Here is a 26442-nt window from a genome sequence, read left to right on the forward strand (position 1 = left end):
GTGGTACATAGACGAAAGCCAAGTACCTAAGCCCTGCTCCAGGAAGCCTGCCCTAGGTGGCCTGCCCATCATTGTTGTGGGAAGGAGGGCAAGAATCTTGGGGCTTTCGAAGCTGTCCTGGTTCCCAGGCAGCCTCCATTCTCCCGTGGGACCTTCCTTGGAGGAAGCTCGTGGATCTAATTTTAGCCCCAGGAACACATTGCAGGTGGCACACACAGGTGTGCAGTGTGACAGCGATCCGTGTCTGTGTTTGGGAGATGGACAGGCAGCTCCTGGATGCTCAGAATGCATGGCCAGGATCCAGAGGAGGCAGCCAAGGTCATGGAGACTTTTTCTTTGTATCCTGTTTTTTTTTTTTTTTTTTTTTAAAGTCCTGAATGATTTTATCAGCATCTCCTGGGTGGAAGGAGCCGCTTAGTGAGTGTCAGCCAATCTTGATTCTACAAGTTCCACCCTAAGAGAGACCCTTGCGTTCTGTTCTGAGGCACCCCCACTGACCCTGTTTCTTCCAGATCATCATGTGCCTTGTGGACACAATAGCTTCCTCCTATAGCCTGAAACCTCCCATGGCCCTCTGTGTCAGTGAGACAAGAGCCTGGAGACCTGGCTTTACAGTGTCCCACCATGTGGGTACCCTTTGACACACATTCTTTGTACCCTTAGAATGCTTCTCTCTCTCTCTCTCTCTCTCTCTCTCTCTCTCTCTCTCTCTCTCTGTGTGTGTGTGTGTGTGTTTGTGTGTGTGGTGGTGGGGCATGCATGCACATGGGTATGTATGCATGTGCAGGCAGGCTCCAGGTTGATGTTGGGAATCATCCTCAATGGGTCTTTCTTCTAATTCCTTGAGGCAGGTCTCAGTCAAACCCAGAGCTACCAGATATGGCTGATGGTACTGCTAGCCATCTGGCTTTGGGATACTCTGTTCTTCAGATGCTGGAATTATGGTGGGCTAATGCTCCCAGCTGGCATTTATGTGGGTTCTGTGGCCTGAGCTCCTGCCTTCATGCTTGCACGACACACAGTTTAGTCGTGGAACACCCCCCCCCCCCAGCTCTTTTTGTCTGTTTATTTCATCTCCTTCCCTTCATTCTCTCTTCTTGGAGACTGCTGTTGAGGTCTGCTGGTGCGGAACTATTTTCTCTGCCTTTTAAAGGTTGGACCCTGGTGAGGCCAGGCAGGTCCCAGGGAGAACAATGAGTCCTGTGGGGGACAGGTGAAATGTGAAATACAACTAGGCCAGGTGCAGAGCAATGTCATCACCAGAGTTTAGGGAGGAATCCCTAGTTGGCTTTAAAGAATGAATAAAAGTGTTCTGGCGGGGCGGGATTCCAGAGGAATAAACAAGGGAATACTAAAGATGGTGGCCGGGGTGGTGGGGCTGGTGGGAGTGGCGGGGGTTGCGGGGGTGGTGGGGGTGGTGGGGGTGGGGGTGAAGATGTGAAGCACTGGTGAGGAGACATGGGGCAGGATAGCACAAGGCTGTGGCTATACACGGTGCCTGGGTCACCGTCACCTTGCATGCTGTGGTTCAGAGCCAGTGTCTCGTCATGGTTTGCTGTATCTCTATCCACACCATGAGAGTCCCTGAGCAAAAGCAGGCTTCTCTTACTTGTTGTGATAGGTCAGGCACAGGTCTGGTTAGGCCCGTGTTTCCTCCCTCTTCTGGGATCAGAGTGGATCCCAGACATTGCAGAGACTCCAGCTGGGTGTCCCGGCTCTACGAGGAGGACAGAAAACATGTCTGATGAATCTGTAGGCGCGAACCCAGCAGTGGTCTGCCTTAAAGCTCAGTGAAACATTAGTTCCCAGGCAGCACTCCTTTCACAGACGGAGCACTAGGGGAGGAACCAAGGGTACGTGTAGAAGGTGGTGCACAACTCACTTTCTAGGTCCCAGCATCCTTTGAGGCTCAGACGCATGCGCAGGCTACTCTGCCCCTCCCTGGAGCAGAGCTAAGATGGGAACCAAGGTATCTATCTGTCTTTGTTGCTCAGGGCTGAAGAAGAAGCAAGCGGCTCGCTGTAGGGTGGACTTTGTGTCTCTTGCCCTCCCCCCGATCCCCTCCAGTGCATCTCTCCAAGCACTGAGCATGGTCACTGTTTCTTTGTAGAGTCCCTGTTCATCGCAGAGGCATCCCATCCACCTGTCGCAAGCACTGTTTTGAGAGAAGTAACTTGAATCACCCAGAGCTTGTGTAGTGTTTTGCTACTTTGGGAAAAACAAACTGGGAACAGAGCCTTGATGTATGAGGGAGGGGATGTGGAGGTGGGTGGGCGGATGGATGGAAGTGTATTTTAACCGATTTTAGGATCTTCCTGCAAAAGGGTTTGAAAAGCCTATTCCCTATACACTTACTGTGGCTCCAAACTGTACTCTGGTTAGTGGTCTGTGCTGACCTTCATATGTGACTATGAAGAGCTTCCTTGAAGATGTCAGGAAACTCATCAGCTGTATTCCCAGATATTGTCTGTTTGGGGGAACATTGGGGTTCTGACTCTGTCCTTGTCTGTGAATTAGTGGATTGCATTTCCAGGCTGCTGACACTGTGTTTGTTATCTTTCTGTCACAGTTCTCTGGAGACTGAGGCACTGCTGAAGCTCAGCCAGGTGACACCCCCGCCCCGTCGCAGTAGACTTTCCTGCAGACAGGAGCAGGGAGAGCCATCCTGTGTGTGGAGACTGCCGGTGAGTAGGATACACTTCCCATCTTCAGCTTTTCCTGATGTACAATTGGGACAAGCCCTCATTAGCATGCTAGGTAACATCCTCACCTTTCTCTAACAAGACTCTGGTGCGTTCGTGCTTTGTTGGAACGTTCTCATTTATGGTTGTCTTTTGGTGCCCATGTGGGTTGGTTCCAAGGACCTCTGTGGGTTCCTGGATCCGAGGGTGCTCCAGTCCGTTATGTGTAATGCTCAGTGTTTGCATAGGGCACGCACACATCCTCCTTTGGTGACTTCTATACTTCATATGTTACAACCACTCTGTGAATACTTGGTTTATTGTTTAGGGGATAGCAAGAATCACACCTGCCAGTGCTCAGTATGAACTGGGCCGTTGTAAGCCTAAGACCACAACACAGGAGGCCCAATGCCGTACTGTGGGCAGATTACATGTCTGGAGGGCTTTGTAGGCAAGAAACATTTTGTGTTTCTAAGACCTTCTGATAAAAACAAAACAAAACAGTTCTGATATGTGGTTGGTTGGACCCACAGATGCAGAGCCTGCATTTACAGAGGGCAAAAGACACAGACGAGAACCAGCAGCATGCGAAGGACAAATGACCAGGAGGCCTTCCATTCATGTCCCACCCATGGGAACTACTGTTCCTGTGTCTGCTCTCAGGGTACCCCCCATCCGCCACAGTGCATTCTCTGAGTCCTAAGGTTAACTCAGGCCAAAATCAAGAAAGGCCACCCTCTGGACTGTCTTGTATCTTCCCAGGGATGGGGCAGATTCCAGTGAACAGAAAAATCAGTCACCCAGGACCATCTCAAGGGTCTGCATCTCAGAGAGTGTTTTCCCTTCTGTGATAAAACCATGTGTTCGGTTGAGCCTACTCTCTACCTGTGGGTTTACTTACACTTTTTTTTCTTTTTTTGGAGCTGGGGATTGAACCCAGGGCTAGGCAAGCACTCAACCACTGAGCTAAATCCCCAACCCTACCTACACTTTTTTAAAAAAATATTTTACTTCATGTGCATTGGTGTTTTGCCTGCCTGTACACCTGTATGAGTGTCAGATCCCCTGAAACTGGGTCACAGACAGTTGCGAGCAGCTATGAGGGTTCTGGGAATTGAACCCAGGTCCTCTGGAAGAGTAGGCAGTGCATTTAACCACTGAGCCATCTCTCCAGCCTTGCACTTCTATCTTTAATGTGAGTCCATGGTTCATTTTAATAAGCCGTGCTTTCACCACTGTGTCTTGTTTAGTTCTTTGTTTGAGACAATCCACAACCACGAACAACAAACCCACCCCTCAAACAAACTAAGAAAAACACTGCTGCATGAAACACCAAAAACCATAAAACGCTGTATCACAGGAGACCTCCCCACCCCGAGCTCTGTCTAATAGGACACACTTCCCCTTCGTACGATCAATCACATTGGTTTCTATTCCTGTGGCTGTGATAAAATACCTCTAGGGAAGGAACTTATTTTGGCCCATACTTGGAGGGTGCAGTTCCCCATGGAGGCAGAAGCTTGAAGCAGCTGTTTGCACTGCTGTCAGAAAGTAGAGGGGGGCGAATGGCATAGATCAATGAGCTTTCTCTTTTTTTATGCTGTCTAGGACCCCAGTCCAAGGAATGGTGCCACCCATAGTTTGGATGGCTCCTTCTACCTCAATTAATCTAAGGTACATAATCCTTTACAAAGTGCATAAAGGGGTGTGTGTGTGTGTGTGTGTGTGTGTGTGTGTGTGTGTATGCATGTGTGCACATAAATGATTCTAGATCCTGCCAAGTTGACAATGTTAAACATCACATAAGTCATACTAAATTAAGATGCAGCCTAATGACCTTAATTGACTTTGATCATCAGCACAGATGTTATCTATAAATAATGTCACAGCTTAGGTTTTGAGAGTTAGGACCTCAGCATTATTTGGGGGATGGCACAGAATCTGCTCACCTGCTTCATTAAGCCCAGGGCCCATTCTTGTGTTCTCTATGGGGTCCAGTCCTTCGTGCAGAGGTGAGAGCTTGGCTGTCATTTGGGTAATATCCCACTTGTCCTTTTCCTGCTGGGAGTTCCAGGCTCAGGATATAGCAGCACATGGCTCTGCTCTCTTGCCACACAGCCTTTCCCCGCACTTATAGCCTAACTTGCATTCTACCTGTATCTTCCAACACAGTTTCTGCTCGGTTCCCATCCTACAATAGTGCTTTCCTGGCTTTTTCCCCATTCCCGTCTCCATCCCCAACCTAGACCCCATTCCTACTGAGCCAGCTCAGTTCCAAGACTACAGCTACCTTCCAGGGAGTGTCCTGACCTGCCTGTCCCAGGCTAGCCTGCTCCTGTCTGTTCACCATTTCCCCTGCACTGCATAATGATATTCCTGGTCAACAGTGGCCACACATAAGCCTGGAGGGGTACAGTATGCGATCCGTGTGTTTGCAGGGTGCACTGCCAGTCACATGAGAGTGCAGCTTGCAGTGACTAGGTGATAGTTGTCATTTGGATCTGAAGTGTCCCATGAATTTCAGCACATTAGACCCTTGATCCCTGGGGTGATTCCATTATTAAGGTGTGGAACCTTTAAGAGACAGAGCATAGTGGGTGTTCCCGAGGTCACTGGAGATCTGCTGTAGAAGGGACAGTGGTACCCAAGCCCTTCCTTTTCTTTCTCAACAAACCTTCCCTCTTTGTAAGTTGGTCATCTCAAGCATTTTTGTTACAGTAGCAAAGCTGGATCACAAAACATCTATCACTCTAGCATTGGCTTATGTATTTACACCTACATTTCTGAAAAAAGTCTTTGCACTCTGTGTGTGTGTGTGTGTGTGTGTGTGTGTGTGTGTGTGTGTGTGTGTGTGTGTGAAATCCAGGGCCTCTATGCATTAGGTTGCTTTTCTACTGTTGGGGCATATTCCAGTCCTACACTGATATTTCTTCAGTTCCTATTGTGGCAAAGAGGACTTCAATGTGCATAGCCTCTCTGTCTTGGAGCTATACCATCTAACTAATGCATTTCTGTAGTTAACTCTCTAGTGCCAGTCAGGGCAGTCAGAATCACGAGATTCCAACAAACACTGCCCAGGCATAAGGTGTAGGCAACCATTGTTGATTACCTTTCAGTCTGCCCTGTTCCTGGGTTTTCCAGACTGAACAAGTCTTTCTAACAGCTCAGATGGTCATTAGAACTTTGAGCAGTGTTTTCCAATGGGACATACGCATAGTGTGTGTGTGTGTGTGTGTGTGTGTGTGTGTTGCATATGTGTGCATGTGGCATGTGCACCCATTTAGTCCAGAGGTTGATATTGGGTGTCCTCCATAATTGCCCTCCACCTTGTCTTTTGAATCTCTCCCTGAACACACTCACTCGCTGATTCCGTTAGCCTGGCTGGCCAGGCAGATCCTCAGGAACTTCCTGCTTCTGCTTCCTAGGGCCGAGATTACAGGTGCCCATTGCCACAGTCTGGATTTTATGTGAGTGCTGGGACCCGAACTCAGGATCTTTACTTATGGAGCCTTATCCCAGCCCCTTAAATTTATTTCTTAACATTGATACAGAAAGGTAGAACTTGTATGTATTTATGATGGCTGGGTGATATTTTGATAAGTTATACATAATGTAATGTGATACATCAATTTCTTCAAACATTTATGGTTTTGTGGCATTTTTCTTTTACATAGTTTGTAGTGTGTGTGTGTGTGTGTGTGTGTGTGTCGGGGGGTGGGCAGTGTCAGAGTACAGGGTTTGAACTGTACTTCAAGGTTGTCAGGCTTGGTGGCAAGCCTCTTACCCTTCTGACCCTTCTGGCAGGCCTTCTTGAGGCTTTCTGAAGCACATGGTACATCACTGACCTCACCCTACTGTGTCACAGGATGCTTCTGATCAATGTACCTCCCGCCTATGACCATCATTCCACTCTCAAGTCCCATGATATCAGCTTCTTAACAGTTCTATGTGTGTGATATCAGGCAATCCTCTCTGGACCAGGCTTGTTTCAGTTAGTGGGGTGGTGTGAGGTAGTATTCACATAGTCTCAAGTGACAGGAGTTCATTAACTTTTAGGGTAGATGCAACCTGGGGAGGAGAGGGTTTATTTCAGCTTAGGGGTTTTCATCTATCGTGGAAGGAAGTCAGGGTAGGAATCTAGAGGAATGAACTGAATCAGAGACCGTGGAGATCTGCCATGGACTGCTTACTACCTGCCCTCCCAGGGTCAAGTTCAGCCACCTTTCTTATATAGGCCAGGCCCACCTGCCTAAGAATGGTACCGCCCACAGTGGGCCGGGCCTTCTATGTCACTTATTAATCAAGAAAAGTCTCTACAGACGTATCTACAGGCTTATCTGATGGAGACAATTCCTAAACTGAAAGTCCCCCTTTCCAGGTGTGTCCAGTTGACAACCACCAGAATGTCCTGTAATATATACTGTCTTAGCTTTATGTTGCTCTGCCAGAAAACCAGAGGGAAGTACTTAAAATGAGTAAAGATTTATCTTGGCTCATGCTGTCAGAGGTTACAGTCCATGATTAGCTGGCTCCCTTGTCTATGAGCCTATGGGGAGGTGGAGCATCATGGCAGAGAGCTCTCAGGTGATGGCAGCTGAGGAGGGTGGGAGGAGGGAGGGAAAGACAGAGAGAGAGAGAGAGAGGCCACGGGACCCAACATAACCTTTAAGGGTGTGCCTCCAATGACCTGCTTCCTCCACGTAGGCCCCAGCTCCTGAAGCTTGCACTGTGCCCTCCTAGTGCAGAGAGGTCAGCATGGGATCTGCGGGTATTCCAGAGCCAAGCTCTAATCAGACCTGTACTGACCTTTTTGTTTTTTTATCCATTCCTCAGACCAACCATTCATGGTTTACAGCACCCATCCTGTCCTTGGTGCTGTGTGACCTTCGTTTCTCTCTGGTTACGCCAGGAAGGAGACACTTATTGCCCGTAAGCAGCAGCTTCTCCCTCCTTACTGCCCCTCGCTATCTCTGGAGACCTCCAGATAGATTTCTGTTGCTGTGAGTTTCTGGCTATGCTAGACATGCTAGATGGTTCCTGTCAGAAATCACCAGCTGTGGTTCTTTGTGACTGTGGTGCTGCAGCCCGGTGGTGGTGTAAGGTAGGGGAGGGAAGCTTTCTGTGTCCTCTGATTTCATCCCAGGCTTCCAGTGGACCGTGCCCCTCGATAGTCACCTTCACACGTTTCTTCTTGTGAAGACCCTTCTCTGTTTACTGTGGGTCAGCCCTGATGGCACTGCTGTGATCAGAGAGCATGCTGTCTGAAATGAACGTAATAGACCCAAACTTTATGAACTCTGAGTAGAGATTACCTGATGGCTGGAAAACCATCTCACATAAAAACAGTTTCATCACCAAGTGTTGAAGGTCATGAGATTCAGGGAAAAACTATTCTAGAAGTAGTGAGAAGCAGGGTCTGTTTTGTCACTGGAAAGTAGAAAAGTCGTAAGTCAATCCATCGTGGGAAGCACCTGTTTAAGGTGAGACAGGAAGACTAAGGGTTCCCATTCCCCACCCTTCCAGCTCTGAAAGGAGGAATATTTCCCACTCTCTACTTGGCTCCTCTCAGGGAGAACCTAGTGAGGGTCTGGGGGGTAAAGTTCGGTCCCCAAGACTTGCTCTCTGTCATGGACACCCTCTGCTCCAGGTGAACAGGGGACTCTGAGTTCACCTGTCCCTTCAGATCCTGGGGGAGGGAGGCATTTGCAGCCTACATTCACAGATAGGTCCAAGAAAGTTCATTGATTTTCAGATTGGCTGGCTGGTTCCCCTCTAAAGATGGGGTGACTTATGCCTCTTTACATGTTGGGTCCCTTCTTTAACGTTCTTGACAATTTTCTGGGGTTGTGTTCGTTACTTGACTCTGTTTTCTGTCTCATCACCTTTTCCTGAATGAGTGAATTCCAGGGCACAGAGCTTCCCCTGTGGGTCGGCTCTTATCTGAACATTTATATGAGAGTTTGACGAACTCTGAATGAAAGTTCCCTGAGTGCTAACCGACAGGTCCCAGACACGTGCTCTGCTAATGGGAGGGTTTCTCTTGCAGTTGGTGGCTTTGGTGAGTCTGATTGCTCAGTGGTTACACCATAGTTTCTCTTTAGGATTCGTGTGCTGGATGACTGGTCCCCAAATCTGGTGTTTGTGAGCGGACTCTAGCCACTCTGAACATGGCATGCATTGCTCTGGCAGGCCTTGCCGTACTCCCCATTCTCTCTGCCTTGCTAAAAACCACTAGATTACATTCCTAAAGCTAGTCACCAAGGTCCATTCCCTTAATTGGCTACTTCCTCCTCTGGAGGCTGACTACCAAGGTCAGCTATCAAAGTGTTGAAGTCCAGCAACCAAAAACCCCCTTTGGCTCACCTAATTTACATTTACAATTAAAATTAAACCCCTCATCCTAACACAGGGGTTCACCTTTTGCCTTTATAAGCTGTCATTTGCCTATTGGCCACCTCTGTCTCCTCTCTATCCAGAGGAAGTCCTTTGTCCCCACCCTGGACAGATACCCCTTCCTCATCTCCCTTCTTCTGTTCCCCTTCTCACTCATCCTCTATCTCCTGTCTTTGCCTCTTACTCCCTGCCCTCTGTCACTCTACGGCAAACAGAATCTCCTTTGTGCTGAGAACTCGGTCCTGGGTGTGTCCTGAGCCAATGCTGGTTGCTTCCGTGAGGGATGGTGGAACTTAAGAGGCAGCGTCCACCAGGAGGCTGTCACATAGTTGGGACATAGAAGGTATTAATGTCATTTTCATGGCACCTTATATAGTTCTTGTGACGGTGGCTGTTGTAAAGCAACGTGATGCCCTTGGCTCATCTGCATGTAGGTGTTTGCCTTGTTCTGATGCTGCCAATGGCGTGTTTATCTGAGGCTGAAAGATAGAGCCCCCAGTCGTGGACTTTAGGCTTCTAAACTTATGATCTGAATAACCCTCCTTTCCCTACCAAGTACGCTCTCCCAGATGCTAAGACAGCCTGTGGGTGAGAGGTTCTCAGACGTTCTCAGGGAGGAGAAGAGTTGCCTACAGTCACCATTTCAGATGCAGGGCTGTGAGAGCTGGCTTCTCACTGGGCGCGTTGATCTGTCTGTCCTTAGCAAAGGCACCTGTAGTGGTGCTGAAGCCAGCCCTCCCTCTCCGCTGTAGCATTCTGGGTAGCCTGGCTGCCATAGGAGGAGGTGGCTTTTCTGTGATTGCTTCTGGGTTTGGGGCTCTGACCCTCTCACTGCACAACGCTTCCGTCCTCCCTATCCACAGTCCTGGTGCCTCGCTTTGGGGATTATAGCGTGGGATGCCCACTCATCCAGAAAAGCAACCTCTTCCCCCATTCCCACATCTTGTTGATTTGGTTCTCACGAACAGATTTGAAGTGGTTGCCATCTGCTCTTCTCTTAATTATTTTTCTTAATTCCACAAAGAGAAGAGGAAGGACATTTTCCTAAAGTCCAGATCACACCGAGGAAGTGTGGCTCTGCCACCCACCATGGCTGAGAAGCACAGCTGCCATCCCTGAGCGTAGGGAACCAGAGGGTGAAACCGGCTCTTACGCCTACATGGGCCATGCCTCTGCCTGTGGTCCGGCCAGTGCTGCAGCAGCTCCAATGCAGGGACCTCTGGGCTTCAGCCTCATGCTCCTGTGGAACCCTGTACCCTACTCAGCAGGCGGCAGAGACTAGGCGGAGCTCTGACCCTGGCCAGGACAGGGTCAGTCACTGTGAATACCTTGCCTATGTAGAGCTTTGTGCTAGTGGATGCTAGACTGAGAGCTTTATTGGGGAAGCATTAGTGTCTCCTGCTACTGCTTCCCCAGGGGGTCATTGTCTGAGGCCGCTCTGCACCTTCTATTGTTTCGCATTTATTATCCTCTATGGTGGATATTCACGGAGCATTGAGGAGCATCCCCACCCCACAGTGTCTCTGCACGTGTCCTGGAGGCACACATGCCCCTGATCAGGGAAGTCAGATGGGTTTCAGAGCTTTCTGCTATGCAGTGAGAGTCTTATCTGCTTCCAGCCAAGGGAAATGGTGTCCAGTGATAGGGTGGGTGATTGCAGAGATCCCGTCTCCTGACTAGCAAGAGCCTGCCCTGCCCTGGAAAGCAGTGGTGGGGGAGGGCTGTGTCTCTGTGTATGCCCCTCCCCTCCTTAACTGCCTCGTTTCTTGTTATCAGACCTGCACCTGGTCATCTCACCTTGCCTGTAGATGAGGCTGAGGGGGTGGTTATCTGTAGAAAAGGCAGTCAGGCTCCTGATGGCCATGTTGATACTTTTAGTATCCAGCAGGTGTTTAATTCTTGCTTCTCTTGAGGGAGATGTACCCTGGGGATGATCCTGCTGAAAACATACTGAGCCTGGTGCTTATGCTTGCTGTGTCCACCCCAGATCCCTCAGAAGTCTCTTGTCTGGCTCTTTGTTCCAAAGAAATGGTTTCTCCCTGGACAGAGGCTCTTTAGCCTTGCAGCGTGTGGCAGGGTGCTACCTCTCTGTTCTACAGGTTTAAGAGGGGCCCATGAGACACTGGGGACTTGGCACTTGTCAGTTCCCTGCAGAAGTCTGACTCAGGAGGCAACGCAAAGCCCCTGTACCCTCCCTGGGCCACCTACCTCCTTGCTAGTCTCTGGGCCAGGGAATTGGGGATGCAAAGTCTTGGTGCTTGTTGCCTTTGTTGGCCAGGTTATCATCGTAGGCCACACTGACCACTGTGTCTCACCACATGGCCTCCTGGGAGAACTGCCTGAGCTGTCCATTCTGTAACTCCTAGATCCTCAAGGAGGCCCACGAATGGGAGGTTATGGAGAGCTATAACCTGCTCCTCATTGCTGATATGGTGATAGGGTGACCTGGCATTCCTGTCCCCTGTGTCTAGGACCTCATTTTGTCACCATTGAAAGCTTTAGTCACCAGCCCTTCTGGTATGGCCTTCTCTCCCTCAGCATGTGCCTGGAGAGGCAGCCTCACTTAGTGGAGGTAGCACAAAACGTCACCTCCAGAGTCACCGCTGGAGTCTCTAGGCTCAGGAGCCACTCCTCAGTGGGTCTGGAAGGTCCTTTCAGTTCAGCAGACTGCCTGTGGGCTAGCCGGGGCGTCATCTGCATCTGGCTTAGGGATGCGAAAAGTTTTATTTCTGTTGGAGTTAACAGCAGTTTAAAATAACAGCGTCGCCCGTAGCTCTACGTATTTGCAGTCCTATTCGCATCGTTGGAAGTATGTATTTTGGGAAGTTATGTTCAAATGCACAGATGCTCACATAGAGGAAGTCTCTGTGGGAGAGTCTGCGTGCTGGCAAAGGGGCTTCTGGGACAGGTCTGCGGCAGCTGGCCCTTCCCTGCCTGGCTTCTAGGTCTCAACATAGCTAGCTGTAGGAGGCAGCCATGGGGTACAGCCTCCCTTCTGTGTTAGCAGCCAGCCCTTGCTCATCCTTAGCACCCAGGGTAGTCTGCAGGTGCCTGAAGCCACCGACCGTGCTACCTGCACATCGCTGGCGTGAGGTACACATTAGGCACAGTAGGAGACCAACAGTAATGAACAAACAGCCTTGCGTTACTACGGTTCATTCACAGTCTCTACAGTGTTTGCTTCTGGAATTCCCCAATTGGTGTTTTCGGATGGAGGCTGACTCTGAGTAACTGAACTTCAAGGGACCGTCAAGTCCATGTCCCAGGGAAAAAGGCACTGTGTGTGTGTGTGTGTGTTTGTGTGTGTGTGTGTGTGTGTGTGTGTGTGTGTGTGTGTGTGTGTGATGGTCCCTGGGACTGCATTCACACTTGCCCACAGTTGTCTATACTTGCAGTAGGCTCCAGGGATGCAGCTGCCTGCAGATGGGTCAGCTTCCCTTGGAGCTTTTCCAAACTGGCCAGCCTCTGAATCCATAGGGCAGTACCTGAAGGGAACCAAGTCAGCTCAGGACCCCTGAGAGCTCTCAGCACAAAGGAGATTTATTTACCCCAGAGGGAACAGAGGACAGGGAGTAAGAGACAAAGACAGGAGATAGAGGATGAGGGAGAAGGGGAAGCAAAAAGGAGAGAGAGGGAGGAGGAGTATTTGCCAGGGGGTGGGACCAAAGGACTGTCTCCATATAGCGAGGAACCAGATGTGGCCCTTAGGCAAATGGTAGTTTATAAAGGTAAAATGGGAAACCCTGTGTTAGGGTGAGGGTTAATTTTGATTGGGCATGTTAGTTAGGTGAGCCAAAGGGGGCTTTTGACTTCTGGACTTCAATACTTTGATAGCTGGACCTTGGTAGTCAGCCTCAGGAGGAGGGAGTGGCCAAATGAGAGAACAGACCTCAGTGGCTGGCTTTAGGGATGTAATCTAATGAATGGTTTTTAGCAAGGCAGAGGGAGTCCCTTCGGTATCTGAATGTGGGGACAGCCTCACACTTAGGGTTTTTGAATTTGGGGCATGTGGGAAAGCTCGCCCTGTGGGAAGGCAGGAGAAGATGGCGCTGTGGGGCTCAGTGACCCTTCTTTCTTAGCAGCTGTGAAACCTGCCTTGTTGGGGATCTTTGTGCCTCCGCCCCTTCTCATGCTGCTCCTTTCACTGAGTTTTGTGACAGTGACACAGTGGCTTAGCCTCCTTCAGGGATTGGGCCCTGGTGTGGTTGAATTAGGAGTAGGAAAATGTCTAAGCGGTGGGTTCTTGTGAACGGTGGGGTTATTTCTCTTCAGATTGTATCAGGGAATAAAGAATTTAGTGAGTCCTTACATTGAGTGTTGCAGGAGACATGAGTTCAGTTCCCAGCACCCATTTAGGTGACTCAGAACCAAGGAACCCAGCGCCCTCTTCTGGCCTCGGCAGGCACCTGCACTTCCTAGTCAGCTCTTTCAAGACCTGAGTGTCATGCAAGGACTGCTTCTTATTCCAACGTCCTAGCTTCCTTTCTTGCCATGTGAACCTTCTTCCCCCTTACACAATTTCTGCAAAGGCTAGATCAATGGACTGACTGGTTTTTAGACCAATTGTAAACTGTGAACTAAATCTTTTTTTTTCTTCTTCTTCATAAGGGATCCAAGACTATGGTATTTGGTGGTAGCAACAGAAATACATATTTCAGATGCACCAAGATACTCTTAAAGCAAATAATCCTGCCCCTGTGAAAACATACATACCTAGTCATTCTGAGTCTGCCTTAGTTTGATTAACATGGGCATCTCTACTTGTGTCCATTTTCTAAGGACAATTCTAGTCTTTCTGGAAAGTTGGCATGCCTACTATTAAAGTCATTATGGGGGGAGGGCTTAAAGGATCAAAAATAGAACCGCCACCTGACCCCACCGTTTATCTCCGTGTGCCCTTGGGGGGCAGAGACATTTGCATAGCCTGGGTTATCCATTCATAATTCTCAACAGCAGAGTCAGGAACTAGCCCGTTGCAGGGGAACACATCTACTGTGTGCATACGAACGAGGCATCTGTTTGTTTTGTTAGAAGCTACTGCTCCCCTCTGACTGAATGGAGCCTGTATTGTCAGCTTAACCACATTCTGTTCCTAGGGAAGAGACCAAGATGGCCACTCTCCTCCTGCACCAGCCCTCCAGAAACACCTCCACACATGCTCTGCTCTGGAGTCAGCCTCCCTGTTGCCTGCCCCCTCTCTTCCTGTTTCTCCTCTTTTCTGAGGTGTTGGGCACAAATGGTCAGGAACCCATTCCAGGGATCCAGAGGACACATGCCACCTGCTCTGTTACTTGGCCCAAGTCTGTTTGGGAAGTGAGGGTCCTATTGTTAGTCCTGTAGGATACAGCAAGGTTTTATGCACATCGCTTTGTGGCCATTATTACAAAGGAAACAAGGAGGCATTTTCCTCTTGCCCACAGGGTGAACCAGGACAAGATGAGACTTATTTTTGCAGTGACATGTTTCTTTAAATTGTCGTGTGTTGCTGACCGTCCCTGGAGCACAGATGTCTCTAAAGAGGTCAGGAGCCTGGTAGTGGCCTGGCCCCAGGCTCCTACCACCTGGTGCATTTGTCCCTAGCCCTTTCTACCCTACCTCTCCCTGCTGCTGCCCAGCCCTGCCCAGATGGTGACATGAACTAGTCCAGTCAGGTGTGGATGGGGAGCTAAGCCAGTAGCTTGGGGTCCAGAAAGGGAGGCAGTTGTCCTGGGAGGCAGAGTTCTAGGGACATCCAGGCCACGGGTTACAGGATAGGACAGCCTGATAGGCTAAGCAGGACCTGCTGGTGGGCCACTGTGAGCATAGACAGAGGCCATCAGAGAAGGCTGAGCTATGGGGACCAATGGGGATCACAGGTCAGGAAGGTGGCTATCGCTTAAATGGGAATGTTATCCACAAAGTCTCATGCGGATAGCTTTGAGAGAGAGTGACCATTATTAGATGAGATCATCAGGGCTGGTGCCCATTTTGCATTTGTATGAAGAGGAAGAGAGACCCAACCCTACACACCATCTTCCCACATAGTACCCTTCCGCCATGTTACAAGACAGCAAGCAGGCCCTCACCAGATGCCAACATCACCCTCTTGTTCTTCCCAGTCTCTAGAGCACTGAGGCAAATAAAGAAAGCTCCATTCTTTTCAAGTTAGCCAGCATTAGATGTTTTGTCATGGCCATAGAAATTAAAGTCAACCAGGACTGAGGTTCTGGGCTGTCAGGTAAATCCAGCAGGAGGGCTAGAACTTGGAGGCCAACCTGGGGTGTGCGGCTGGAGTTCATTGGCTGCCCCTTCTCTCACCACAGGACAGATTCCTGGCTAGACCCATCCAGGGATAGCTCACCTCTATGGAGAATACAGGAAGTCAGGATAGGGGCTAGTGAAGTTTTTCTAGTTATAGACAGCTAGTTGTCTAAGAGAAGACAGGAAGTCTTTTGTTTCTTTCTGTTTAGTGTATTTTGTACTGCTTTACTTCATATTCCCTGAGTATCTGTAATTCCTGCTATGAGAATGCTTCCTGTTGATCCGATGAGGCAAGGTCCTAGTCTGTTCTACCCAGAGGGGCAAGAGGGGACCTGTATTTCCGTTCCTTTCTGGAGGCGTGGCTTGGTTTCCTAGCTTGCTCATTGGCTTGTTTTTTAGACCAATGACTGACAGTCCCAGGCCAACTGAAAACAGCCAGTGCAGCCAGTTTGGCGCTTCCTGATCCCAGACTGTGGCCTCAGTAGCTGTAGAGAGTGTGGGGTGGGGGAGGTTTAGGAAGCCCTGCATAGAAAGACTGGCGATGATAATTTTGTGCTTCTTATGCTGATTTTACCACGTGTCCTTCTCTTTCCAACCATCTCCCACATTCCCTTGTTCTAGGGGCATGTGGCTGGTCCAAGCTGGTGGCACTCAGTCCTGAGACCAGGGGCCCATGACCTGCCAGAGCAGCTCTCTGGGATGTAGGGCCAACCTGGCAGGATGACAGCGATGCTTCCACACAGCGGGCAGCGTCAGATCTGCACCTGTGGCAGAGCCAATTACAGGACACCAGGCCTGGGCTGGGTGCTTGACTGACAGGCTCTGACACCTCCCTGTGCTCCCTTCGTTGTGGAATGGAGCAAGGATGCAGAGCCCTTGGCCTTGTTGAGAAGGCGCTGTGCCCTGCACCTGCAGACAAGTTTGTGGAAAGCATAGAGGCCCTGGTGAAGCTGGAGCTGGAGGCTTCTAGGATGGTGGGACCCTGGGAGAACAGCAGGAGATTGAAGGCCCATAGAAGACCAGCCCTGTCCAGTCCTCACAGCGCTGGTGGCCACTCTGAGCTTCAGTAGTCCTCTCTCTATGCTGTGAAGTGGGTGTAACAGAAATGCGCAGCTTACTGGCTTGTTAAGGAGGAAGGAGGCTCACAATGTATAAAATATCATTTGGACCATCCTGGGGTCCAATTCATTATGTACTTGATGATGGACTGGTGGTCATTGGAGCCCAGGCTATGTTAACAGAGACACAACCTGTTGCCCAGACAGGTGTCAGAAGATATGGGGCAGGGGTGGAGGTGGGGAAGGCTCCATAGATAGGAAAAGCCCGTCCTGTTTTCTCCAGGTCCCATGGTCTGGGGATGCTTTGTTCAGGCTACTCCAGGGGAGAGGGGAGGGGCTCAAGCTCTCCCTGCAGTGACCATTTCTGAGTGTGCAACCTCTGAGGGACCTCTCGAGGCAGGTCTGCTGTGGGGTCAGTCACATTGCATAACGTGTTTGATGTGTGGCTGTGAGGATCCCTGGTAGAGTCAGACGGAATGTGACCCCTGTGGGATGGCCGTGCCAAAGAGGAGCAAGGCCTAAGCACAAGGCAGTGGCAAAAGGCTTCCAGTTGACAGCTGTTTGGAATGAAAATGGAAGCCTCGGTAGATGGTGATCGATCGGATGATCGTTCCCAGTTAAACCACCCAGAGTCTTATAGTCTCCCGAGGCCCTGAGGTGAAGGCCGCGGGTGGTGGGATTGGGATTGCTTTGTTAGCATTGAGAATTTGGGGCTTTGGTGTGAATATTTTCCATTATCAGAAAGTGTGAAAGGACGTTCTTTAGCACTTAAAAATCTCAGGGAAACATCTGTACTCATTGATTAATGGTATGTGAGTCTCCATGAGGACCAAGGTCGGCCAAGCTCTCGAAGGGTGAGTTTGTGTCACAGTGTCTGAGCAGATAGTGAGAGGAGTGGGGATTGCAAGAACTTGAGGGGTATCCCCTGAGGAGGGTCTGGCTGGCTGTGCCAATGTTCGGCATGATGAGTAGGAGATAACGGATGGCTGACTTGTCGCTGTCTAGAGACGCCCTGTGTGGGCACCAGTACACGTTCCTCATGTGGTTTGCTTTTGTGAGGGGTGCAGGTCCATGTCCCATGCATGCCTTGCTTTCCTGTGGGTATAGATGTATATTCCACAGCGGTTAGGTTTTGTGTGGTCGTAGCTACACATTCCGCACGTGGTTTGCTTTCCTTCCTTCATCTTTTAAATTCAGGTCTGGGTTTGGTTGTGCAGATGCCATTTGAGAGTGCGACTGATTGCCTTCCGTCGTCGTCAGTTGTGGAGAGATGTTTGGGGACAGTGGTGCCTGGCTCAGCCTCTTCCTGTTCTCTAGGACGTTCTTTATTGTGCTGATCCTGCATTAGCTATAGTAAGTCATGGGGGTGGGGGTGCACAGAGCTTCTGGGGAATTGCTATGCTGGTTTGCACAGAGACTTGAGCACCCACAGATTCTGCTATCATCAGGGAGCCTGGAGTTAATTCCCCAAGAATGCCAGTTGATGACCACATACTACTGAGATGCTGAGGAAAGCAGGAAAACAGGCCCTAAAGATGCTGATATTCTGATCTTGGGAATGTATGAGTCTGTTCCTTTATGTGGTCCCAAAGACTACTGATGTGACGGTAAGGGTCTTGAGTGAGAGTTGTCCTCCATGATCTGGAGGGGCACATGTTATCATAAATGTATTAGTTAACTTTGTGTTACTATAACAGAACACCTGAGGCAGTCGACTTTGGCTCACTTTTTTTTTTGAGTTTTAGTTCACGCTCTTGGCCCATGGCTTTGGGTCTGCAGTAAGACTGGACATCTGGAAGGAATATGAGGTGAAGGAGAAAGGAAGAAAAAAGGGCTGGGCACCACAGTCCCCTTCTAGGACGTGACTGCCATGACGTATGATTTTCTAATAGGTACCAAATAGAGACTTTAACCTTAAACATCGGGTCTTTGTTGGGAAATACCAGAGCCAGACTTTAACAGTGATGATGCCCTTTGAAGGGACCCAGGCAGAGTCAGATTAGGGGAGAAGTTATGTGATAACAAGACAGAGATTGGAAGGATGAGAATGTGCAAACCAGACATTGGAGACAGAGTCCTCCGGCAGGAACCAGCCCAGTTGATAGTTTGAATTTTTTCTTTTTCTCTTAGCTGTGTGCTATTGGAATGCCAGGAGCCGGATACCTTCTAAAGAAATGTATTTCTCACAGTCCTGAAGTCTCGCTGTGAAGTTGCTGGTATCTGGGGGGTGGATTTCTTGTACCACCACACTGGTGGGAGAAGGAAGGGCAGGGAGGCAGCAGGAGAGACAGAGTTCTGAGCATCTTAGGGTCCTGCCTCTTAGCAGGGCTGCATTAGGATTATGCTTCAGATATGTGAGCATGGGAGGTCCTATCCAGTGCCCAGGACCCATCTGAATTTCTCAGCTGCAGAACTGTGGGATAACACACAGATGTTATTCTGGGAATTTGCTCCAGCAGCCATAGGCTAAACCTCAGTGTAGCATCCGGGCTGAGCAGTGGCTTCTCCTACCAATGGCTCTGCCACTCACTGCTCAGGTCTTGCCTCTGTTCACGAGTAGTCGCTGCTTCCCATAAGCACCAGTTACTCTACCCATCCCCTAGTCACAGTTGTGATCTCTCACACCTCATGGGAGATGCAAGCTTACCTTCTGAAGTGCTAAACTCTGAGAAATATTGATGGAGTTTGGGGCAGCTCTGTGGAGCCAGCTAGACCCCAACCCAGGATTGAGCAGTGTGTCTGCTATCCTCCGTGGTTGAATGGGGTGTGCGTTCCAAGCCCAACCTGGTTGAGTCAGGTATTCATCCTGCCTGTGTTCTGCTGTGGGGCAGGTGGACCAAAACGGTAGGGAGGTTCTCCCAGGTATTTCCTCCAGCACTCAAGGATAAGGTCTCAGGCTTGGCTCCTGCTAGCTGGTCCTCCTGTTCCTCTGGTGATTGTCACTGTCGATAAATGTCCCATTGTCAAATACGTTTAGATGTGTGGAGAGTTTGCAATGACAACAAGATAATACAGGAAAACCCCACCCACAACCCTGGTTCCGCAGTAGGCCATTCACCACAACCGAGGAGCCCATGCAGGTCTGTAGCAGGTTTTAGAATTGCTTTGTTTCTGACTCCTCGGGCAGTTAGGGGCTGGAACTTTGTAGGTTGCACCCTAGTTTGGATTTCCCTTGTGCCTCGTCTCCTGGTTAGATGGTTTCTGAGTTAGGAAGAGGAAACCCACAGAAGGGGAGTATTATCCTAATATCACGGGTTACCTTGATCAATGTCAAACTACCCACTTTCTTACCTAAGGACTCTGCTGAAGGAAGCTGTCTAAGGGATGGGGGTCGGAGGGAGACTGTGTGTGTGAGTCATTTCAGGTGACTGTATGGGAGCTTGATATCTAGGTATTAATTCATTCCGACACTCATGAGTATCAGAATGGATCTGTGGTTTTGCTGTTGATTTTGTATCACAACCCTCTGGAACCGTGGGTGCCACGTCTATGAGTTCGTCCGCCTGTGACTGACGGCACTTGGGGAAGTTGCTCTGTGCTGCACATGCACAGACTTTGCTCCTGTCACTCACTGTCTCCTCAGTGACAACTCCGCACCTCCATCGCCTTGGGGATTGTGAATCAGCTGGAGCGAATGAAACCACACAGGATGGCGCGCGGAGGTCGGTACAGTTAGCACGACATACTACCTGTAGGACTTGTGTTTCCCATGACCGATGTGTACAACGGGGCCCAGATGAGCCCTGTAGGTGCCAAGGGGGCATTGTGCCACAGGCTTGATTTTGCTGCAAGAATTGTTTGATAATACTGAAAATTTCAGACGCCTTCTGAGCCACTTTGACAAACCACTGCCTTCTCGTGTTTTAAGCACTTAAAAAAAACTATTTATTTTATGTGTATGGATATTTTGCCGTGGGGTGTGTGTGTGTGTGTGTGTGTGTGTGTGTGTGTGTGTGTGTGTACTTATCATAAGCCTTCGTGGTATTCAAGGAGTCAGAAGAGGGTAATGGAACCCTCCAAACTGGAGTTGCAGATAGTTGTGAGCTGTCCACGGATACTTGGGATTGAACCTGGATCCTGTGGAGGAGCAGCCAGTGCTCTTAACCACTGATCCATCTCTCCAGCCCTTGGTCCTTTCTTACTTTCAGAGACAAGATGTTTCAGGCTTATGTTGTATTCCTTCTTTATCCCCAGAATCAGCCCTTTGTTAAGGTGCCCTAGTTTCTTCACCTCAAAATAAGAAGGGAAAAGGTGGCTTCGGATAAAGTTAGGTAGTAGATCGCTAGCCTAGCGTGTATGAGTGAGTCAATCCTCAGTGCCACAAACATGAATGAATGAACAAATGAACAGATAGACAAAAAGCAGTTTATATGCTGAGTGTATTTGTTTCTACCAGGATATATAGGCACTTCTGGGCTTTCCTCTTCATATATGCAAATCCACATGGTCATGCATAGGTGCCTGACTCTTTGAAGGCTTGGCTCCACTTAACAGTCAGGCCTTTGATCACCCGTGTGTGTCCACAATATCAACATAGACAGGAACAGACAAAGGTCCTGGAAAGTGGAATATTATTCAGGTATGAAAAATAGAATAATGGGGAAGGATCTGGTCACCTGCCAGTGAGTTTGAAAAATAAGACACACCTCGACCCTCCACAAATATGACTCCAGGCTGCCAATAAAACCATTAAGCTGAAGTTGTTGATCCCCCAGGTGAGGTGTGTTCCCATGATGACTGTTGATCAGTCGGGTGCTTGGTGGGGTTGTCCTGCAGTCAGTCATTCACGGTGTTGTACTGTCACACTGACTGTTGATCACGAGTGGGCTGTTATTCTGTTACAGTGAGTATATACTCTACTTCACACACGCGCTGTAAAAGCTGTGTTACTGTGTGCCCGCCACTTGCATTTCTGTCTCCTGAGAACTTCAGCAGTTAGATATCCTCTCAGCACTTCTGAGAAGAGAAGCCTCCAATCCCTCTGTGCGGCTAGAGAAGCTGATCATGAAAGAGGCAGTGTGAACATTGCCAGCTCCAAGCTGGTGATAAAAACAGGCTCGCATGGGGCTAGCGAGATGGTGCAGAAGTTAAGGGCACTTGCTGCCCTTCCAGAGTACCCAGATTCAGTTCCCAGCATCCATATCTGGAGGCTCACAACTGTGGCCTCCAGGGGGCCCTATTGTGGCCTCAGAGACATCAGTACACACGTACACATGTGGTATAGACTCACATAGGCACACACATGCATACACACATATAACAATAAATCTTAAAAAAAAAACCCATAGGCTCACCCTTCTGTGTGTAGAGCATCACAGTCTGTGCCCTCTGCCTGTGTTTATGTCAGGGAGGGAAGCACAGTGAGTCATACTCGATTCCCTCTCACCATTTCCCTTGGTGGGGACCTAAGAGTTTTGGTAGAAAGAGGCCTCTTGTCATTACTTGTCATTACTTGTCTTCCCTTGTAGTCCCATTTTCTCTCCTCCTGGGGCTTAATACCAACTCTCCCCTGCAGAGGCAGCCCCTCTGTACCTTAGCCCCAGATGTCACTCATTGCTGCTCTTCCCTGAGCACTACATTCTGAAGTCTTGGCTCATTCCCCACACAGCACATCCCAGCAGCTGCTTTTCCTCTCCAAGACATCTTGGAGAGAAAAAGTCCCTGGCTCCCACCTCCTCCTCCTCCTTCCCCTGTCCCATATTTCATCTTTGTTTAGCTGTGGCTTCTGGAGGGTCTGTGTCTCCTGGCTGTCCTGTCCCTCCCTCCCTCTCTCTCACACACATATACCCACTCCAGGCAGACTCACAGCTCATCTTGCAGCACTTCTGCAGGTGCCGTTGACACAGGAACTGTTTCCAGCGTAGCCACCCAGTCGCTGTTTCTCTGGTCCAGTGGCCAACCCCGAATCCTCTTTCCATTCACGCTCTAGGACCATTTGGATCATCATCCCCAGGAATCTAGTCTCTCGTGCTCCCAGGTTGCCAGAAGCCTGGAATTTTCCTTCACCTCACAGGACTGAGTTCACTGAGTCTCTTCTAGGACTCCAAGTCCTCGAGGGTCCCTGGAACCCATACATGGGCCTCCTTTCTCCTCAGTCCATGCATACAGCCTTGTAGTGTGAATTAGCACTGGGCCCACGGCATGACTCAGTGGGTGAAGGTTCTTGCTGCTAACAAACTAACAAGCATGGTTTGATCCCAGGAACCCACACTGTAGCAGGAGAAAACCGTCTTTGCTGGTCTGACTTATGCTGTGGCTCTAATAAATAAGGAACATAAGTGTTAAACCATGTATCTTCCAAATGTGAAAGAACCCCAACATTCATAGCTTATCTTCGCTCGGCTCCAGTCCAGGACTCCAAACTGGTGGGTCCAACGGTCATTCCAACACAGCAGCTGCCATCCCATCGCCGACCGTCCTCCTCCTGCTCCTACCTGCTTCCTGCTTCCAGTGCCTGTGCTACGTTCTCTGTGAGTCAGTCTTGACGCCCGTCCATCTCCCAGGTCCTACTGCTCGGCTATTCCAGAATCCAGTGCTTGTTGACCGTTGGTGTCACTGTGGAGTATGACACTGTCAACTCCCCTTGAACTCCTGGCAGGGTTATAATTCCTACCCCAACCCATACCTTCAAGGCTGCACCCTAAGGTCATCTGGGTTATCCTTTTAGTTTTTCGACCAGATCATATGACTCCTAGGTATAGAACTTTCTAGCAACCCTTTTGCTTAGAGGAAAAGCCAGAGGTCTAGCCTTAATTTATTTTCTTTCTGACGTTATTTCCAAAATCTTTGCCCTTCCACAACTTTCTTGGTTAATTTAGCCCCTTCAGGTGCTGGATTTAATTTCTCTTTCCTGGATGGCTTCTGCAGGCCAGCTCAGTTGGTACTGATCTTTCTGCTCCTGCTTTTGCCACCTCCTCCACCAGTGGGAGCATCTTCTCCGTCAACTGCACAGCTTACATGTTAGTAACGCCCTTCATCCGCTCCAGAGTGGAAGCTAGGGAGCTCCGAGCTCAACATTGGCCTCACTGAGCTCCAGGTCTGTTCTCAGGGCCTGGCACAGAGTTGAAAGAGGTGCTCACTGCCAGCCTGGGCAAAGGACAGGTTGCACTTGGCAGCCAGGGCCTCCTTGAACTCTGCACTCTGCTACCTTCTCATGGTCACACCAGTCCTGCAGTCGGGTAATTCCCCATCACAAATGCCCCCACGTGTGTTCCATACCGTCTGGAGCCTTGAAGAGAAGTCTGGGGTAATCTGTGAACGTGGACAGCTTCTGCATATGGATTTTTTTAATGTATTTACTTGTTGGAGTGTATGTATGTGGACACTTATGCTAAAGCACGTGTATGGAAATCATGGCACAACCCATGTAGCACCATCAGGGTGCCTTGGGACCCCCCAGAACGTCTGGAGACTTGGAGGTTTGGCTGCAGTGATTCATGAGAGGGCTCTTCCTCTTACTAGGGTCACACACATGTAGACACGAATGGTAGATTTCGTGTCCACCAAAGGAAAGAGGGTACCTGTTCCACCTCAGTACCAGTGGGTCATCCGTCCTTGGGTCTATCTGATGATTCAGTTGCCCTTGATGTCCTTAGGGCTTGGTTTCAGGAGGGCTGCCAGAATCCAGATACTAAGGTTCCTTGTGTATAAAATGGTGGGGTGTGTATAACTTAAACACATTCCTCCACATGCTTTTGATTTATTTATCAAAAAATTTTTATAAGGAGTAGGGCGTGGCCCTGGCTGTCCTGGAACTTGCACTGTAGACCAGGCTGGCCTCAGAATTACAGAGATCTGCCCATCTCTGCCTTCCAACTGTTGGGATTAAAGGTGAACACCACTAGGCCTGGCCCTGTGGGATATAGTTTTAATCCAAGGATTCAGGAGGCAGATGCAGGAGACACCTCTGTAAGTTCAAGGCCAGCCTAGTGTACATATTGAGTTCCAGGCCAGCTAGGGCTACCGAGTGAGATCCTCTCAAAAAGTATTAGTGTACATTAATTGGAAAAGAAAGAATGCTTTTCATTGTGACGTCTTCATATGTGTAGACAAAGTACTCTGATCATATCATCGCTAGGTGACCTGGAGTCTCGGACACAATGTGAGTGCTGTGGAAACAGCTGTCATGCTGCATTGTTCAGTGGATAATGATAACAAAAATGATATGTTTGTGGACCAGGGGGATGACTCTGTGGGGAAACGTGCTTGCCACCAATCCTGACAACCCGAGTTTAATCACCAGGACCCTCACGGTGGAAGGAGTGAATGACATTTCAGACTTCTGTGGCTGTCCTCTGATCCAAGCACATGCTATGGCATGCCCAGGGCCTACTCCATGCAATAAATAAAATGTAATCATAATAAAAAAGACACCTTTAGCAAAGAGACATTTTTTTCTTGCACATTTCGCCCAAGCTTGGCTGAATCCTAAAATGCACACCCCAGGGTGCAGGCTTGCTCTACTGCGCCGAGCAGAAGCTGACTCTGTTGGCCTTCTCCACACTCTGGATTCCTTTCATCCCCACAGAAGTTCGTTGGTTCATTAGCAGTAATGTGATGTTCTGTATTCCGTGTCGGTCCTAGAGTCCTGTTGCTCCTGAATGCATTTACCCATGATGTGCCTGTGGGGTCTTCAGAGATCCACGAGGGCAGCTTTCTCCACCATGCCCACCATTCAGTAAGTGACAGGAAGCCTGCCCTGGAGCACGCTAAAGGTCAGACTGAGCTCTCACAGGTGGATTTGCTGAAGAGCCGGGACTGGAGTCCTGCTCCAGGTTCCCACCGTGCAGCTGTCTGAGGCCTTTATAATTAACGCTAATGGTTGAGCCGTCATGGCTTGTTTAAATTACCCCAAGAGGAACATCAGGTCTATTAAAGAAACCTGATTGTAGCTGCCCGCCTGTTCTATTCAGGGACATGCATCTTTTGTGGGAATTCTTCTGGGTAATTAAGAGGGTCTGAAAAGCTGGTTTTATAGTCATTGATTGAACTGTAGATAACAATGAAGTCAAATAATTTTTTAAAAAAAAAAGCCGTTTCCATTTTCATACGCATATGAGGAATTTGAATTAGAAAGAGTTCTCCACATGCTGCTCAGGCATCTGGGGCGGCGGTGGGGTGGGGTGGTCTCGGAGGGTTCTGGGCAGGTTCCCACCATGGGAGTCTGGAGAGCAAGGCTCTGGTGGTGTGCAGGGCTATCTGTATCCCTCTCGTGGTTTGAGCCCACACGGGAGCTGCACGGTCTGCAAAGGGCTGCACCCATCTCCTCTGCAGACTCGAAAGCTGCATGAACACAGGACTAGGAACCCTGGTGTGTGTCATAGTGTGACACACATGGTGTGAGCAGCTCTGGTCTGAGGATGTGGGTCTCAGGTGCAAGTTTTGCCACCAGCTTGGATGTCTTCATCTGTGAGGGATTGGTGCAGTTTGCTTACATGTGCAGGTGCTGTGCCCAGTGCTGGGGTGGCAGAGAGACGGGGCAGAGCTCTCCCTGCCCGGGGCATTTCTGTTTGGATGACAGGGAGGTCCCAGTTCATGTGGTCGTGTTTCTTGTTTTACAGCATCGTGGGCACTCAGAGGACGCAGATGCAGAAAGGAAGGCAGGCAGGGTGGTGTCCCAAGCATGAGGGTGTTACGCATGACGGCACAGAGGGTGTAGCTAGCAACAGCAGTAAATGTAGGCAGCAAGGGCCAGGCTTTGGAAGGTATTATTCTTTATGGAATAATATCTGAGTTTGGAATTTGTCCAGTGAGTCCTGGATGCCTCTGTAAAGGCTTTTTAAAATGAGAACACGTTTTAGCTATAAACTTAACACACAGAGAGACTCATACACATGCACACACACAGACACATACACATGTACACATACACACACACACATGTGTTCCCATGTGACCAGGTGGACAGTAAACAGCACTCACATGTATCCCATCACACAGCTGTGAGCAAGCAGCACAGGACATTCATCCGTCTTCTCACCCATCTCCTGAACCCGCTAAGCGTGACGTCCTCTCTCCTGCCCAACCCCCACTACCATTCTGTCTTCTTTCTCTCCTAATCCAATTGCTTG

At 49.4% G+C, this 26442-nt stretch overlaps 1 protein-coding gene across 13 annotated transcripts in view; it reads left to right on the top strand.

Moving 5' to 3' along the window:
* The window catches only part of Apba2 (amyloid beta precursor protein binding family A member 2), a 233099-nt gene that overhangs the window by 46908 nt on the left and 159749 nt on the right, over positions 1-26442 (top strand). For 11 of the 13 annotated variants that reach the window (XM_039092566.2, XM_063275521.1, XM_063275507.1 and 8 more), the window contains exon 2: positions 2570-2684. The gene's annotated coding sequence lies outside the window, so the exon portion shown is untranslated. Of the gene's footprint in view, positions 1-1920; positions 1970-2566; positions 2685-26442 lie in introns of those variants that run through there. The other 2 variants (XM_063275541.1, NM_031780.2) reach the window with 2 other exon arrangements.

Source organism: Rattus norvegicus, chromosome 1 (genome assembly GCF_036323735.1).
Source record: "Rattus norvegicus strain BN/NHsdMcwi chromosome 1, GRCr8, whole genome shotgun sequence".
In the NCBI taxonomy this organism is placed as follows: domain Eukaryota; kingdom Metazoa; phylum Chordata; class Mammalia; order Rodentia; family Muridae; genus Rattus; species Rattus norvegicus.